At 45.9% G+C, this 17,650-nt stretch overlaps 1 protein-coding gene and 1 non-coding gene across 2 annotated transcripts in view; one reads left to right on the top strand and one right to left on the bottom strand.

The window, feature by feature from the left end:
* Positions 1–17,650, top strand: part of LOC140460630 (uncharacterized) — a 569,010-nt gene that overhangs the window by 516,795 nt on the left and 34,565 nt on the right. The window lies entirely within an intron of this gene.
* trnae-cuc (transfer RNA glutamic acid (anticodon CUC)) lies at positions 17,315–17,386 on the bottom strand. The gene has a single exon. It is a non-coding gene; the product is annotated as a tRNA-Glu (tRNA).

Below are 17,650 nucleotides of genomic sequence, written 5' to 3'. Positions count from 1 at the left end.
ATGTCACAACCTGTCAGTTTCATAGTGAAGCCCCCGCCCTCTGGGCAACATCTGGGAGCAAAGCAATGTCTCCCCCTTTCCATTCTTTATATGGGGGGGAGGTGGAGGGGGGCTAGAGAGAGTGACAGGAGGAAACTATTCACTTGTGGTAACTGGAGTGAATCCAGGAAAGGAGCAGACTCTCCAAAGGTGCTCAGATGCTCTCTGTCTCAAAGGTATTTTCATTGTGTATTCCCTCAGTTTGGCACACATAGAGTTTGCACCCTGGAAAAGGATTGCTTCTTTCCTCATGTTCACAATTAAAAGGGTAGTTTCTCATGGAACTGAGCAGTTTTTAAGGGATTGGCACATTGATACAAAATGTAGACGCATGTTGCTTCATATAGTGTGTATCTGATATTGTTGGCTGTTGTAAAAGCTTCGTGGCTATGATTTTTAACATTCTAATGCAGTAATGGATTTATGCCATGTATTATTGTCATCTTTTTTATATACTAGGCAAGCAGGAAGTCATTCAGCAACTTTACCGGCTTTCCTTTCTCAAACAGCTTTGACATTTCATTATCATATCCTTGATTCAGCTCCATTTCCAGCACCTTTGTCGGCAGCTTTGTCCAGGTCATTGTCATCTAAATGACGTTTATCTCCATTCACACCTAAGGCTATCTGGCTGCATGAGGGCTTTCTGTGTCCTGCATAATATATGATCAGCAGGCATCTAGCAATCTACAGGAATTGCCACCGATGTTATGTTCATTTAATAGTACTGATAGTGATCAAACTTAGTGGGTTTTTATTTGCAGGAAGACATGCAGAAAGAAATCTGGAAACAAATGATACATCAACTTCTGACAGAGCCACTTGATTCATTGGGACTTGAATATCAGCAGCCATTCAATTCGAGAAGAAATGTTTGCTTTTGTCGGCTTGAGAGATTTGGACAGTACTGTGGCAGGAAGAATACTGAGACAGAGCTGAAAATGTGTTGCTGGAAAAACGCAGCAGGTCAGGCAGCATCCAAGGAGCAGGAGAATCGACGTTTCGGGCACGAGCCCTTCTTCAGCAACACATTGTCAGCTCTGATCTCCCGCATCTGCAGTCCTCACTTTCTCCTCGAAGAATACTGAGACACCCGAGTGAGGAAGATTCAGTGCGCTGACTGTGAAAACTGCTTCAAGCCATTTACTCAGTTTGGGGAATCAAAATCTCACCCCTCACGTTGGGGAGAGACTGTGTACCCACTCTGTTTTAAATTTCAAACCCAGAGTGACACAAGGAAAGCTCCCTCCAAAGAGGAAACCGTGGAAATGTGGGGACTGTGGGAAATAATTCCCTTTCCCATCAGCGCTTGACACCCACAGACATGTTCACACTGGGGAGACGCCGTTCTCCTGCTCAGTGTGCGGGAAGAGTTTCAGTTGGCTGTGCAGTTCACACCAGGGAGAGGCCATTCATCTGTCACCATTGTGGGAAAGGATTCACTCAGTCGTCCCGGCTGCAGACATACCAGCGGGTCCAGACGGGGGAGAGGCCGTTCTCCTGCTCTCAGTGTGGGCAGTGATTCATCAATGCATCCATCTCCTGAAACACCAGCGAGTTCATGTGGGGGAGAGGCTGTTCACCTGCTCTGAGTGTGGGAAGGGATTTGTCGGTTCTTACTCTCTGCTGACCCACCAGCGGGTCCACACTGGGTTCACCCGCCCCAAGAGTGGGAAAAGCTTCAGTCATGTGAGCAACGTGCGGAGGCACCAGCGGATTCACACCGGGGAGAGGCCATTCACATGCTCCGCGTGTGGGAAGGGATTCACTCAGTCATCTGCACTGCTGATCCATCAAAGGGTCCACACCGGGGAGAGGCCATCCATCTGCTCTCAGTGTGGAAAGGGCTTCACCCGCTCCTCCCACCTGCGAGTTCACGTGCCATCGCAGGGGGATTGAAGGAATGACGGCTGAGTGTCATTATCGACTGGACTTTCAACCCAGTTCTGGGGACTCACAGGTTCAAATCCTGCTGTGCCAGGTTGCAGAATTGGAATTCGGTCAGAAATCTGGAGTTTAGAATCTCATGATGAAACCATTTTCAGGGGGAAAAACTCTCATCTAATTCACTCATGCCCTTTTTAGGGAAGGAAACTGCCCTTGTGGGAAAGGATTCACTCAGTCATCCCAGCTGCATCCTTTACCCGGTCTGTTCTACACGTGACTCCAGACCCACAGCTGTGTGGTTGACTCTTAACTGCCCTTCCCCCACCCCCTCCAACCCCCCCCCCCCCCCCCCCCCCACACACACACACGGCAATTGAGTGGCAGTAATTTAGTTGGATTGAAATTGCTGAGTGAGGCAATATGTCCTTCGGCTTAAGGCTGGATCAAGGATCCAATTATAAAGGGACAACTCAGCTGACCAACAGTAAAGGAAGTGAAGTTGGGAGGAGTGTATGCACTTTGAGCTGCTTTTTTTTTTAAAAAAAGGCTACTTTTCATACACTTTTTTGCTGGGGAGATCTGAAACTGTAACAAAGTTGGGTGGCAAAGTTGGGTTAAACAGAACTTAACCCCGGTCTCAGACTCTCATTGAAAGCTGTGAGATCCAACAGGTTTTTGTTTTAAAGCTGCTCATTTCTTTCAAACTCCTGCACTAAGTTTCCAATGTCATGTGGATGAGCAGTGAATGAGCAGTGGATGAGTCTCTAGTATTGTTAGATATTGTAAATTTTTCCGGAGTGCAGGTACCGCATCATTTCATCAGCATTGTAAGGTTTACTGGCAGCACTGGGCGGTGTGGGATGTATTCACAAGAAACAAAGTTAAAAATCATATAACACCAGATTATAGTCCAACATGTTTATTTGGAAGCACTAACTTTTGGAACACTGCTCCTTCATCAGGTGTTTGTGGAGCAGAACCATAAGAGAATTTATAGCAAAAGGTTGCAGTTTCATGCAACAGAAATGATATATTGAACAAACCTAGATTGTTGTTAAGTCTTTTCTCTTTTAGAATGGGTTGCAGGTTTTGGTTCATTCATATGTAAATCCCAGAACTTTGAAAACACATTCTCGAGACAACTTAAGGTCTGTATATCAAACTTGAATCAGACTGGTTCTATTTCCAAAGTAGAGATTTATAAAATCTCACATGGATTGACTGCCTGTAGATTGTGTGCTTTTTGAGCAAAATATATCTGCAAATATAATTCTGCAAATTCAAAGTCACCCCAAAGCCTGATATGTAATTGTGCGTGCATAAGAGGGTGAGAGTGTGGGCATGTGCGTGAGAGAGTCTGTTTGTGTGTGTGTGCATGCTAGATAAAGTGTGTGTGTGTGAGATAGAGTATTAGCCTGAGAAGGTGTGAGTGTGGGGGGTATATGTGTGTGTCTGAGAGAGGGGTCTGTGTGAATGTGAGTGTATGTCCTTTGTGTGTGTGAGAGAGAGTGACAGTGAAGTGGGGTTACCTGTCATGTGACATGAACCCAAGGTCCTGGTTGAGGCCATCCTTATTTATGGGTTCCAAACTTGGCTATCAGCCTCTGCTGGTCCACTAAAATTGATTAAGCAGTTGCACAACACACACTGGAGAGGGCAGAGTGGGACTTATCTTTCGATTTGCAGGAGGTGGGAGGTTCTGGATGCTGGAAACTAGGGAAAACACATGCTGGAGGACCTTCGGCTCAGAGAGATGGAGCTGGAAGCCAGGCTGCAGACATGTTGGGGGAATCATAGAGCCCCTACATAGAGCCTGTGAAAACACTTCAGTCCATTTGAGAAATTGAATTTGCTTCCACAGAGTTTCCACGGTGTAGGGGTCAGTGTGTCTTGGCAGCCTCAACGATCCAATGAAGGGCTCATCTACAGTGAGAATACCCAGTCCACATTTCGCCAAAGAGTTAAAGTTCTCTCCACAGTCAGAACCCTGAGGCACTCCCACGCAGGCTGCGTGTAATCGCGGGGCTTCTCGATGCATGTCAAGTTTGGAATACTTTCCTGCAGACAAACATTTCCCCTCCTGGATTCAAATGCTGCTGATATTCAGGCCCTGAGTAAATTCCTTGTGCATGCCTGAACAGCAAATCCCTTTCTCTGCTAATACCTTGAGAGATCAGATCACTGCTGGCAGTGCAGGGCAAAAAATAAGATGAGAGAATTCTGGTTTGTACGAAACATCCTTCTCTATGTTCTACCCAAAATCTGTCTCCCAATTCCTCCACCTTTCGATTGATTCCAAACCGAATTCATCCTTCCGTCCTCCTGTTTTTACCCAGCTGCCCTCTCTTGAAAGTGCTGACTCTCAGTTCAGTTTCTCAGCCACTTCTTCCATCCCCAGTATGTCACCCATGTCTTTATTTAGTTTTTGAAAGAGAAAGGCAGTGGTTTGCTGATGCCAGGACATGAGGGTGACTGCGCTCACACAGTGTTCCAGACTCTATGTAGTGTCATTTACAAAAATCTGCACTGCACGTGTACAGAGAAGGGGATCCTGGGAATGGGGGGAATGGTGGGACTGGGTGGTATGCATTCACCACCTCCCCATTGAATCAAGACCCAATCATCCCCTCAGTGTCCCCTGTCCATTTACCCATCGCCACCTATAGCCCCCCCGTCCATTCTCTCTCACTATCCCGAGCTTACCGTCTCTTCTCTCTCACACACACATCCCACCCTCTGCACCCTCGTTTCTTACCACACTCTCTGCAACCCCCTCCATTCTATCTCCATACCCTCTGACCCCGTCCAGTCTCTCATCTACCCTCTGTCCCCTATCCATTCCCCTTCTCTTTCTCCCCACCCTCTGCCTTCCTGTATCCAGTCCCTCTCCCCACACTCATTCTCTCTCTCCCCCCACTCTCTGCCCCAATCATGCTCTCTCCCCACCCTCTACTGTCATTCATTTTTGCTCTTTCTCCCCCCACATTCTGTCCCCATCCATTCTCTCTCTCCACATTCTGCAACCCCCAATTCCTCTCGCTTCACATTCTGCATCCCCGATGGTCTGTCCCCGTGTCCATTTTCTTTTTGTCTTTCCCTCCAAGCCTCTGCATCCCGTCCAATCTCTGACCCCACACCCCCAACCCCATCCTTGCTCCTGCCTCGAGACCTCTAAGCATAGAGAGAGAATGGATGGTAATGACTCTACCTGGGAGACAGGAGGGGTTGATTCGAGAAATAGCTGATCTTTAACATTGAGAATAGCTAAAACGATGTACTCAGAAACATCGGTAAAGTCTGAAAGCATATTCAATTGTTGAAAAAAAAGCTGCAGCCATCTTTCTGAAATTTCCATAAACATCTGTGTAGTTAGGCCACAGTTGAGGACAGGCTGGAAGGGTGCAAGGGCCGAATCCTAGTCTTGTGAAATTGGTTCAAATTGTGTAGAAATAGAGCCATAGAGTTGCACAGCACGGGAAGAAACCTTTCGGTCCACGCCGACCATATATCCTAACTTAATCTAGTGATCCATTTGCCACCATTTGGCCCATATACCTCTCAACTCTTCCTATTCATATACCCATCCAGATGCCTTTTAAATGTTGGAATTGTACCAGCCTTGACCACTGCCTCTGGTAGCTCATTCCATACCTATACCACGCTCTTCGGTCCCTTTTGAACATTTCCCCTCTCACCTTAAACCTCTGCCCCTCTAGTTTTGGACTTCCTCTACCCTGGGGAAAAGACATACAAATGTTGAGCAGCCAGACAAAATGAAAAAGGAATAAAGTGTTGAGCCCCAGGGAAACAAAACAAATTGTGGCTCTAGCGTTTCTTTTCTCTGACTGGCATTTCGACACTTAAAATCTGTCAGTGACACTGGCAACTCCACTTGGCATACCTCGCATGCTTCTCAGTGTCAGCAAGCACTGCGCATGCTTGTTGGTGTCAGCATAATACTGCGCATGCTCTTTGCTGTCAGCGGGAACGACGCGCGACATTGTTTTGATGGGCCAATGGAAAGTGCTGGAGGACCGGAAGGAGCCTGCCCCCATTGTCTGAAAGCGGAAGTTGGATCATGAGTTTGTGTTGGTGCTGTTGCTGCTCCTCTCTCTCTGAATGAAGATTGAGACTTACCCCAACTGCAACTTCTTTCCTCTATCCAACATCTGTGAGTACAACACACTTTCCTCACCCCCTATTACATTGTATTTTTTCATTCTCGTGTTCAACTCGACTTCCAGCAAAATTGGTTCAGGTCTGTGTCTTAATTGGCAAACACATGGCAAATGCAGTAACACAGTGTGCAGTTGTAGCCTTTCCTGTGAAATAAAAGCAGAAAGGAGATGCATTGTTTAAATGGTGATATATTGGGATGTGGAGCAAGTGAGGACCGCAGATGCTGGGGATCAGAGTTGAAAAGTGTGGTCCTGACAAAGCACAGCAGGTCAGGCACCATCCGAGGTGCAGGAGAGTCAACATTTTGGGCACAAGCACTTCATCAGGAATGATGTGTGGATGTACAAAGGTGCCTCAGCTGCCTTCTACTCAGGCTTTCTACTCCAGTCAATGCCAGTTGTCACAGAGGTGCAGCAAGCAATGACTAAGGCAAATGGTATGTTAGCAAGAGGAATTGAGTTCAGAAATGTTTTCCTGCAGTTAGGGGACATTGAATATATTGTGCAGTTTCGGGAGAAGTGGCCATACTAAATGGGCCCATAGTGTGCAGTACGTTTGGTGGAATGGGATAGGGGAAAGTGTCCACATAGGTTACGCTTTGGATGGTCGGTGTGGACTTGTTGGGCTGAATGGCGTGTTTCCACATTGCAGGAATTCTACGTGGCATTTCCCCAACTCCAGAGTCTCAGCACTCTTGGCTTTTCCCATGGACAGTGTGGGGGAGGGAAACAATGTTTTACACGGGAGTAAAGTTCAGTGAGTGTGAAGCTAAAAGTAAACGCATTGCTTGAGCTGTTTCCCAGGTATACCAGAGGGTGAGGGGTGATCTTACAGACGTTTATAGAATCATGAGAGGCATGGATAGGATAAATAGACAAGGTAATTTCCCTGGGATGGGAGAAGTCCAGAACAGGAGGATAATATGTTTGGGGTGAGGGAGGGAAGTGTAAGGAATGATCTGCCGGAGGAAGTGGTGGATGTAGGTCCAATTATAACATTTAAAAGGCATCTGGATGGGTATATGAATAGGAAGAGTTCAGAGGGATATGGGCCAAGTGCTGGTAAATGAGACGAGATTAATTTTGGCTATCTGGTCGGCACGGATGAGTTGGACTGAAAGACCTGTTTCTGTGCTGTGTATCTGTGTGACTCTGGCCTGTCTGTAATGTTTGCCATGTCTGTATGTTCAGTTTCTGTCTGGTATCGGTGTCAATGACCTGATATCTCATTTCCTCCATCTCCCCACTTCCACCTCCCCAGATGTTAACCATTTCGTGTCTGGTTTTTTTCTCAAGAAGCTCAAAATCAGACTGACTCACTCCTAGATGTCGTGAAAGATACTAACTTTCAGGTTTAGGTATCCAAAATTCAGAGGTGTCTATCTTGATGTTTTCACTTTTCGGTCTCTGTAAGATCCTGAATAAGTACCGTCGGGAGGATTAGTTTGAGCGGAGTGAGAATAGAGGGGTGAGAGGGGGTGGGATGGTGCTTTCAATTTTGTGGAAAAAGAAAAGAATGTTCTGCAGAAAGTAGAATTGCTTGTTGGGAATTTCTAACCTGGACTGACAGTGATGGCTTTTGTCATCTCTTTTTACAGATTATTTGAAGATTTGAAGATGGACGTTTCAATTTCAATAGATGAAGAGCTTTGCCTGAAACATTGACTCTGCTGCTCCTCAGATGCTGCCTGATCTGCTGTGCTTTGACTCTGACTCTCCAGCATTTGCAGTCCTCAATTTCACGTCAATGTCTGGCAGTCACTGAATCCATCGGGACTATAACAATTATCGACTATGATTCTGTGAGAAGGAACCAAGCTTTTTGGTTCCTCTTTCACTACGTTTTCAGCATGAGTGAGACTGGAAGAGAGACCCGACTGTTGCAGCACTCTGATTGTGGAGCCAGTAAAAGTTATACAGACTGGGAAAAATAATTCACGGCAGGGAGGTGCTGTACACGCGTTTGTGTGCAGCTGAAGCTTCGGTCATGGAGAAACCCAAGGAATCCCGTCCCGTGGAGAAACCATGAAAATATGGCGACTGTGGGAAAGGCTTCCGTTTCCCATCTGACCTGGAGACTCATGGGCGCAGTCACACCGGGGTGAGACTGTTCTCCTGCTCTGAGTGCAAGAAGACCTTCAGCAGTTCCTCTGTACTGCAGAGGCACCAGCGGGTCCACACAGGCGAGAGGCCATTCTCCTGCCCCGAATGCTGGAAGGCCTTCAGCTATTCCTCCGTCCGACTGATCCACCTTGGGGTCCACATATTAGAGAAGCCCTTCAGCTGCTCCAAGTACGGGAAGGCCTTCAATGATACCTCTGCCCTGCTGAGGCACCAGTGGGTCCACACCGGGGAGAGCCCGTTCTCCTGCCTCAAGTGTGGAAAGGGCTTTACCCAGGCATCCCACCTTCTGGTCCATACGGGGGAGAGGCCCTTGCCCTGCCCAGAGTGGAAGTGGAGGTTCTTATCGTTCCGCACCTTGCAGAAGCACCAGCAGGCGCACCAGTGCTCCCAACAATCTGATTCTGCTGGTGAAGCTGCTGTGGGTCACTGAAAGGACTGAACCCCTGCACATTCTGACAGTGCTTAAAGTGGGAGAGTCGGTCGGTTTTTTTTTGTTTTATGCCGTCGTGCTCCCCCACCCCTGCAACTTTGCTTCCATTGGGCACTGCTGCTCGTTGAGACCAGGAGCTGTCCAGTTAAAGAATTGTTGGCTCTTTCTGGGAATGAGTCCCAGCCTATAAGAAATGGCTGAATACTGGGGTGTCTATTCACATTCAGCAGTGACTTTTAAATTAGATTTACAGTTACGTGTCTGTGAAACAGTCATAGTCCAAAGATTGCACAAAGGCTTGGCAATCCATTATTGGAAACTGTTTGCTTGAATTGGTAAGTTTAAAAAAAAATCTTTCTTAATTTGCCGCTTCAGTCTCTGTCTCTGAGATGGTGGGGGGCTTGATCAAAGGGTTTAAATCATTGCTATTAATTAGATTATCTTCTTTAACTTTGCCCTAGAAAATTTGCCGTATTTATAATTTGGTTGTTGTTTAAATTATAATGTTGATATGCAAGATCTGTTCTTCATCAAGTCTGGTTCGGGACAGTTGAGAAATTGAGGGACATTGCATGTTTAAATTTCAATGTGTTGTGAATCTGGTGACAGTGACATTCATTTGTATTGGGTTGCTTACCCTTAGTTGTAGTGTCTCCCACTCCAACTATTCACTATGGTAGTGAGTTCCACAGTCTCACCACACTCTGAGGTTTTTCATGAAATCCTTAGTAGAGAATTGTAAGGGAAAATGTTGACAAGGGCAGAATATAGGGTCTTAACTGCAAATGCCAGGAAGACATTCGACAAAGTAAAACCATGACAATGTCGGGATAAATCAGGAACTTTGACAGCAATGAAGAGGTCACACGTCAGAGTTCAAGAAATTGGTGGTGACAAACAGAAAAAGTACTCAGCAGATATTGGATATAGTAATTAAGCAAGTTTCTAGATGCTGCAGTTGGTTGAATACGATAATAAGAGATGAAATAACCAAAACCACTCATGTAATTTGATGTTGGTAACCATAAAGCAAGTGCATACTATTGATTGATATAGGCCAATTGCGTGCAAGTAGGCCATTCAGCCCATCGAGTCAACATTGACTGACCGTCCCACCCAGACCCAGTTCGTTACCCACCACCACATGCTGCTCTCGAAAGAAGTGAATTTCAAAGACTCGAGAACACTTGTGAGAAAAACAAAACTTTCCTATCTTAAATGAGAGACTAGTCTCTGGCTAGAATTGAGTTGACATTACATTTACATTAAGTCCTCTCCAGATGTTATACAGCTCCATCGGATCATCTGTTTCTTCTAAACTCAAACTGATACAAGCCCAGCCTGACATCCCCTTGTCCCCGATTATAAGTTGAGTAAATGAGCGACCCTCGACCTCACTGGCATGACAAAGGATGCCCTCAATCCAAGTTGACCTTAACTGTCCAACCTCTTGACCCCCACGCCACAATGTGGTCAGCCGCAACTCAGCCCTGAACGAGAGCAGAGGAACTGAATAGACAGCAGTGAGGTGGACATTGCATTCCCAGAGAATATTGTTCAAGTGTGAAATTTGTTCAGCTCGCATTTGGATCACTGCAGGGACTATGTCTCCTGTCATTTAAATGTCTTTGATCCCAATAACAGTCTAGTTTTGTTGTACATTGTGTGTGTTTTATCTGTGTGTCACGACATGATTTTCTGTTATTGTCATTCCCATGAGGATGTGTGAATTCAGCACCAGATAATAGTCTCAGTTCTGAATTTTCCTTGAGGATTGGTATAGTACGGACTAAGTGTCAGTCAGATTGGAAGAAGCTCGACTGTTTATTTAACCCTTTGCTGTCCTTCCCCTGGGACTGTATGAATGGGGAAGTGTAGAGGAAGTTTTACTCTGTATCTAACCCAATGCAGTCTCTGTCTTGGCAGTGTTTGTTGGGGACAGTGTTGAGGTAGCTTCATTTGCAATTGAAGAGTAGAGGAAGCTTTATTCTGATTGTCATCCCATGCTGTCCTTGTCCTGGGAGGTTTAGATGGCATCTATAATTGAAGTGAGTGCAGACTTGGCTGTGGGAGTGGAGGGTACTTGTACCTGAGCACGCCCATCTTTGAGATGGCTGTGCTGATCAAGACAATCTCAGACACCTTCATGCACTTTTCCAACCAACCACAGGGTGGTTAAGGATGGGTATAAATGCTGGCATTGCCAGCGATGCCCACACCCCATGCATGAATAAATACTTTCTGTTTAAAAGTTTACATTCACGTTCCAAACCCTCTAATGTATGATTACTTACATGGAAAATTCTTGTCTGTTTATAATTTCATATTAAAACATAGGAATGTGTCAACCATATAGAAATATAACAAGAACAACAAATGGAGAATTTAACAGGTAATGAACAGGACCAGAATGGTGAGTCAGCCTGACCTCCAAGGCTGAGAGAGTTCTCCCAGATGTTGAAGTTACACCAGTCCCTTTTACTCTTGCAGCTTCCCCAAAAGTTTGTCCCTGATGTAAGATCATTCAATGACCCGAAGTGCGAACTGTTTTTATCTCCATAACTGGTGCCAGACTTGCTGAGTAATTCCAGCCCTTCTGCTCGACCCTTTTATGGGATTTGAGCTTCCCTAAGTCAGTGCAATGAAGAACTGCAGATGATAGAGATCTGAAACACAAAAATGCATCAAATGCTGGAGAAATTGAATAGGACTGGCAGCACATGTGGAGAGAGAAGCAGAGTTAGCATTTCAAGTGCTGTGACCCTTCTTCACAACTGTTCTGGACTCAAGCCAGGATATTGTCTTTGTTTCTTTCTCTCTCTCTCCACCAGTGTTGCCAGACTGGCTGAGTTTTTAGGACAATTGATGTCAGTGCCATCGATACCATACTGAGACTTACTTTGTGTTCCCCATTTATGATTTGAATTATTCACATCTTACCTCTTGCTGTGGTGGGATTTGAACTCATGTTCCCTAGATTACTCATCCTGTGACATTATGACTACACTGTTGTTTCCCATTCTTTGCTATTTTGTGTTTGTTGTTCACGTCTTTGTCTTCTGATGTTTGGGAAATTGAACCTGTTGAAAAGATTGCCCTAAACTTGTCCCTTTGACCAAGTATTTGGTCACCTGTCTCATCTGTGCTCCGGTCTTGTGATTTTTAAAGGAATTCTCATAATGTTCATGTGAAGCACTTTGAGATAGTTAACTGTACCACAGGTATTATTTGAATGCAGCTTGTGTCCCTATCTTAATATCTGAAAGTACAGGGTCATATTTTAAATGTCAAAAACAAAACTGAGGATGATTGATTTTCTTTCTAAGGGTTGTGTGTCTTCTTCAAAAGGCAGTGGATTCAAAATCTTTAAGGCAGATGTAGATAGGTTCTTGATAACCAAGTGGATGAAAGATTGTCGGGGATGTGTTGGAATGTAGAGTTGAGGTTGAATTCAGATCAGCCATGATCTTATTGAATGTTGCAGCAGGCTCGAAGTGCCCAGTGGCCTACTCCCGCCCATTATATGTTTGGATCAAGCAGTCTGTGTCTCCCCTCTTAGAGCTATGAACTGGGTAATTCCTTTCCAATATCGCCCCTTGTAGACAGTTAATTTCACACCGATGGCCCCCTATTGGGAGCAGGCACATTGTAGCAATTGCAGTACTTCTTGTGTTAATTTTGTTGCTTCTTACTCAGTGTTGCTGAGAATCTTCGAAATAAAAACCAAAACACTTCTATTATTATCGCACGAATAGAAGTGTAGGTTTGGATGGAACATTGTTGAATTAGCCATTCCCATCTTTTCCAGAATTCTGTGTTTAAGGCCCTCGAGTCTGGTTTCCACCCCTGAAACAGTTCATATAAATGTCATATTTGACATCCCTTGTAACGGTAACAGGGATGAACATTCCCTCATCGACCTGCGGACAGCCTTGATCAGGGTTAATGACAGTACTGACCCTCTCCAGCATCACTCTATCCTCTGGGAGGGTATGATTTTAGCGTCTTCCGTTCTTATTTGTTTTACCGTAGCTGCTGGTGTTGGCATCTATACTGATGATAACCAAATGTGCCTGAACACCACTTCTCTCCCGACTCCTCTGTCATTCATAATTTACAAATAATTTTATCTGAATGCCTGCCCAATTTCCAGCATTGGATAACCATAAACATTCTCTTAGTTAAATATTGTGAAGTGTGAAGCCATTGTTTTAGTCCCCAAGTTCGACCTGAGCCCCCGTCCCCCCCGCCACCCCCACCCCAGTAACTCTGTTGACAGCCTTCATGTCACATTAAAACTAGGATCGATAGATTTGTGAAGAGTCGGGGGATGAACAGTTGCAGGAAAAGGGCAGGAAAGTGAATGTGGGGAATGCCAGATCACCCAGAATCCTACTGAATGGAGAAGCAGGCTCAAGGGGCTGAATGGCATATTCCTGTTCCTATTTCTTATGGTTCCCGAGCCCTTACCTCTGATACAGGACACTGACTTCAGTGTGTGCCATTACTGAGAGTGCTGATGTTCCCTTGTGTAATATCAACAACTTAGCAGCTGCTAAAACCTCTTGCTCCTTTGTTACCTCTGAACACAATAAGCCAATGTGTTCAGGGGAGGCGATGGCTGACTTTATTGTCACCAGACTATTCACCCAGGTAATGTTCTAGGGACTTGTGTTCAAAACCTGCCATGGCAGATGATGGAATCTGAATTCAACATAAATCCGGAATTAAGAGTCAAATGATGATCTCGTTGTGGTTTGTTGTAAAAACTTATCTGGTTTCCTGCTGTCTGAACCTGGTCTGATCGACATGTGATTCAGATCCACTGTCAGCTGGTTGAATCTTCACTGCCCTTTCAATCAAAACCTCCACTATAACTTCCCTACTTTTATACTCCATTTAAAGGTCAATCTCCCTTTTGCCTTCCCTATTAGTCACTGTGCTCCCAAAAGCAGGATTGTGGATCAGTTTAAAGTAGGTCCTATATCTCTGATTACATCGATACACAAGGCAGTGAAGAAAGGTTTAGGCACACTAACCTTCATCAGTTCGGGAATTGAGTATAGATATAGTTATGTTGTAGTTATACAGGACGTTGATGAGGCTGCACCTGGAATATTATGATCAGTTTTGGTCCCCTTGGTGTTCTGACTTCTGACTTCTTCAACTCTGGGTTTGTGTTGAACTTGATGGGATACTTTGTCCAACTCAGCATGTTTAAACAGTATCTCTCAGAGGGATTCATCTGAAACTTTTCAGGAGGTGAGCTCAACAAGATTGAACTGTTCAAAGTTACTTGGACTCTATTTTAAACTTACATCAGGACCAGTAGTCAGAGTCACATACAGCATGGAAACAGACCCTTTCGTCCAACTTGTCCATGCTGACCTGATATCCTAAATTAATCTAGTCCCATTTGATAACACCTGACCCAAATCCAGTGGCAGCTCATTTCATATAAGTACCACCCTCTGCATGAAGATGTTGTCCCTTTAATATATTTCGCCTCTCACCCTAAACCTATGCCCTCTAGTTCTGGACTCCCCCATCCCAGGGAAAATACCTTGTCCTTTACCCTGTCCATGCCCCTCATGATTTTATAACCTCTATTAGGTCACTCCTCTGCCTCTGATGGTCCAGTGAAAACAGTCCCAGCCTATTCAGCCTCTCCCTGTCGCTCAAATCCTCCAACCCCCAGCAACATTCCTGTAAATCGTTTCTCACAGAGAAGTCAACGTTTCAATCATGAAGAAGGGTTAATTCCCAAACTGCTGACTACTCCACATCCTGGTGCTGCCTGGCTTGCTGCATTCTCCCAACCTCCTGCTTGCCTACTTCGGGTTGCAATATGTAGTGGCTCAGTGTTTACCACTGCAGGCCCACCGTGTTGGGGACCCAGGTTTGATTCCAGCCTTGGGTGGCTGTCTGTGAGGAGTTTTCATATTCTCCCAGTGTCTGCGTGGGTTTTCTCTAGGTGGTCCTGTTTTCTTCCATCGTCTAAAGATGTTCAGGTCATGTGGATTGGCCATGCTTAATTGCCCATAGGGTTAGGTACATTAGTCAGCGGGAAATGGGTCTGGATGGGTTACTCTTCGGAGGGTCGATGTGGACTTGTTGGGACAAATGGCCTGTTTCCACACTGTAGATAATCTCATCTGCACTACTTTTGTCACTAACGTATTGCTGAGTAGACTCGATGGGCCGAATGGCCTAACTTCTGCTCCGATGGTCTTGCGGTCTTACGTTTCTCTGGATCATTTCATTTGGCAATGTGCAGTCCCTGGCTCAATGAGCAGCAGTTTCCAATGAAAGCAAAGCTCATATGTTGGTTGAACTCCTACAGTGTGGAAACAGGTCCTTCAGCCCAACACATCTGCACAGATTCTCTGAAGAGTAACCCACTCAGATCCATTTTCCTACCCTGCATAAATTGCACACAGACCCCCAAGGGTGGAAGTATTCCTGGGTTCCTGGTGCCATGAGGCAGCAGTGCTAACCCTGAGCCACCATGGGGTTGTTGTTGTAGGGGGTGGGACAGGCAATTGCAGTCCAGCAGAAAACAAAAACAGCCCACCTACTCTCCCACTGCACCCACTGTCAGAACTGGCAGGAGGTTCAGTCCTGGGGGGTGACTAAAGGCAGCGTTACTGGTGGGATCTGATTGCTGGGTGCGCTGGTGCCCCCGCTGGTGCTTCCGCAAGTTGCAGGAAAACATGAACCTCTTCCCACACTGGGGCCAGCTGAAGGGCCTCTCCCCTGTGTGGACACACTGGTGCTTCAGCAGGGCGGAGGAATTGCTGAAGGACTTCCCGCACTCAGGGCAGCAGAAAGGCCTCCCCTCTCCACCCCCCATCCCCCCGTGTGGACCAGCTGGTACTTCAGCAGTGTGGAGGAGCGGGTAAAGCCCTTCCCACACTCGGGCAGGAGAATGGCATCTCCCCGGTTTGGACGGACTGGGGCATCAGCAGGGCTGAGGAATTGATGAAAGCCTTCCTGCACTTAGGCAACTGAACGACCTCTCCCCCATGTGGACCCACCAATGGGCCAGCATGTCGGCGGAAAGAGCAAAGCTCTTCCTGCAATCGGGGCAGAAGAACGGCTTCTCCTCAATATGGACCCACTGGTGTCTCAGCAGGTGGGAAGAACTGCTGAAGGCCATCTCGCACTTGGGGCCGGAGAACAGCCTTCCCTGGTGTGGACCAACTGGTGCGTCAGCAGGGCAGAGGAATCACTGAAGGCCTTCCCACACTCAGGGCAGCAGAACGGGCTCTTCCCCTCTGTGGACCCATTGGTGCTTCGGAACCCTTTCAAATTTCACAAATTCCGACTGATAGGAGGGAGACTAGAATTGTACACAATATTTCAAAAGTGGTCTAAAAAGTGTCCTGTATAACCACAACACAAACTTCCAACTCCAATACTCAGTCAGAGGATTGCAAAATCTTTCAAAACCCACAAAAAACAAACAGGAAAGAATGGAGGGTTAAACCGAATTTTTGAGAGTCACCTTGAAATATCAATGAGAAATCGGCAGAGAGGGGGTTTATTGGGTACCCATTCTCCTTAAATACACTATATATGTAATTCTCTTGTGCTCTTCGTAGTTTCTCTGTGCTGCAGTGTGAAGTGACTCGTTGAAATAATCTCCTGATGCAGCTTCGTTTGTGGGTGTTGGGATGATTGCTTCTGCAGTTAAGTATTTGGTTTGGGTCTGTTGTTTTTCTGTAGATGCCAGTTTGAAGTTCCCCATTGACTGTTCGCTCTACTGTGACATCAAGGAATGGCACTTTGTTGTTGTTCTCCTCCCTGTCAAACCAGGAGCCCCCCTTAGACCATAGTCTCACTACTTGGAACACCAATATACAGACTAATCAAAGGCCTCCACTGAAGGCTAAAACGCCGAGTCGAAGATTCACTCCACTCCATTTACTCCATCCAAGAATTCCTGAACACCAAAAACACTGAGATTGAAGAGGATGGATTAATGTTGTCCTTTGACATAACAGTCCTGTTCACATCCATTAACATTAACGTGGCCAAAGAAAACTGAAGACACTACTCGAAGAACCAAAGACACAAACACAGCATCAACTTCATCAGCAAAGATAGCACTGTCAAGCTTGTGGAACTGTGCCTTACCATCCACTTCATATTCAATAACAAGCCCGACAAACAAATCAACGAAATACGCACGAAACCTCCAGCATCAGGATTCCTAGCAGAAGCAATAATGCAGAGATTCGAACAGACAGCCCTTTCAACGATCCAACCCAAACTTTGGGTCCGCTACAGCGATGACACTTTTGTCATCAAAAAATGAAACAAATTCGAGGAAACCTACAACACCATCAACAATCTCCTTACTGGCATAAAATTCACAAAAGAGGAGAGCAACAACAAAGTGCCATTTCTAGATGTCACAGTGGAGCGAACAGTCAATGGTAAATTCAAAACAGCGTCTACAGGAAAACAATGCACGTGAACCAAGAACTTAACTACAGAAGCAATCACCCCTACACATACAAACATATCTGAATCAGGACACTATTTCAACGAGCCACGGCACACTGCAGCACCCAGGAACTACGAAGATCAATAAATAACTGTACAGAGCATTTAAGAAGAATGGGGAGCCTATAAACCCCCTGAAAACAGATTCCCTGACCGGGAATCGAACCCGGGCCGCGGCGGTGAGAGCGCCGAATCCTAACCACTAGACCACCAGGGAGATACAAGCACCACCTGATAGCTGTACTGAAAATTACTTCCCTGCCCGGAAATCGAATCCGGGCCGTGGTCGGTCGAAGGCTTTCACCTGTGTATCCAACAATGTAATTTCTTGTATCCATTGCACCTGATGCAGTCCCTCGACATTGGGGAGACTGGAGACTCCTCGCAGAGTCAGGTCACAGCGCTTGAGGGAACATCTTCAGGACACCAGCACCAATCAACCCCATCGCCCTATGGCCCAACATTTCAAACCCCCTCCCAC

Source organism: Chiloscyllium punctatum, chromosome 36, assembly GCF_047496795.1.
Source record: "Chiloscyllium punctatum isolate Juve2018m chromosome 36, sChiPun1.3, whole genome shotgun sequence".
Classification (NCBI taxonomy): domain Eukaryota; kingdom Metazoa; phylum Chordata; class Chondrichthyes; order Orectolobiformes; family Hemiscylliidae; genus Chiloscyllium; species Chiloscyllium punctatum.
This window is presented reverse-complemented; position numbering and strand designations above follow the sequence as displayed.